The following is a 1485-nucleotide window of genomic DNA, read 5'->3' as shown; positions in this document are numbered from 1 at the left end:
GTTTTTTATTTGTATTTTGTTGGTCCCTTGATCTTATGTTAGCCAAAGAGATTTCATTTAAGTTTGTAAGTTATGGACTTTTCATTTATTTCTTATTTAATAATGAACTTCTTAACCTTTCTGTTGTGTTTTTAATTTACGCTTCTTATATATTTTCCCTTTTAAATTGCTATATTAAGAAAAAATAGATATTGAAAATCATTTTTTTCATTTGTATGATTGTTTAAATTACTTCCTTTGAAGTGATTGATGTTAGTTATCCCTAAATTAGAATTAATTTCAAATGCCAGATGTTGTTCTTTTTCTAATGTATCTTGATACTTTTGTTTTTAAATGGCATAGGAGGAGAAAAGAAAAATAGGTTTATTGGAATAAACATTTTCTTTAATGAATAAAGGCCATAGGTGTCTAATGAAGAGAAAGGAGACTTTAGATTCACAATGACTGGGTTGTCTTCATAGACATCCTAGTTGCAATGTGTGTCACCTTGGAAACATTACTTATCATTAAATATGTTTCCTGATATGAAAAGGGGATTAAATATATACTTGATGAGTGATTGTAAGATTATACATATAACATTGAGCTCAGCATCTAGAAAATGCTTATCCATGTTTTTAATTGAAGCAATGATGATTATTATAATTAGCAGTATTATTATTTTAAGAATGCACATAAGCTTACTTGCTTTACCTTTAGCTGACTGTGCATTACAATATATTACATCAGACTAGGGGAGAAAAGGAGCATTCTTTATTAAAATATTTCCCTACTTAAGATAAATGACCTCATCATTGTTATTGTCCATCAAAGGATTTTAAGTTTCTAACTTCCCCTTCATTAGGACAAAAGATTTTATTTTTTTCTTTAAGACTTAGAAATGATTTGCAAAAATGAACACTTGATCTATCAAGATGTTTAAACAAAGCAAGCTGTAAAATTGGTAAATTATGTCATATTACTGCTTAAATAACTTTATTAAAGTACCTAAGGATGAAGTGATCTTTGTTACTGTAGAACAGCCCTCATGCTTGCTGTGAAATATAGATCAAAAAATATCATCAAGCTGCTTCTTCAAGGTGGTATTGATATCTTTGCTATAAATAAGTCTGGAGAGAATACATTAGCTTATGCTGTTGGTAGTGGTGATAATGTGTAAGTCTTTATATTAAAATACTAAGCAACATTAAAAGGAGGTTAACAATAAATCCAACTATTGCATCTTATATGTGAGGTGAGATTTCATAGTTCAGGTATGTTTAGTAGTAAACAGACTTCATTCGCCACAAACTCTTCAAAAATCAAGTTTAGTTAGAAATAGAGATGAGTGCAGGATTCATCTGAGATCTCTCTCTCTCTCTCTCTCTCTCTCTCTGTCTCTGTCTGTCTCTCTCTCTCTCTCTCCCTTGCCCTCCCCCCACCCCCACCCCGCTGTCTTTTGGTTGTGCTGAGGATTGAATCCAGGGCCTCATGTAGAATAGGCAA

Source organism: Marmota marmota, unplaced genomic scaffold (genome assembly GCF_001458135.2).
Source record: "Marmota marmota marmota unplaced genomic scaffold, marMar, whole genome shotgun sequence".
Taxonomy (NCBI): Eukaryota; Metazoa; Chordata; class Mammalia; order Rodentia; family Sciuridae; genus Marmota; species Marmota marmota.
This window is presented reverse-complemented; position numbering follows the sequence as displayed.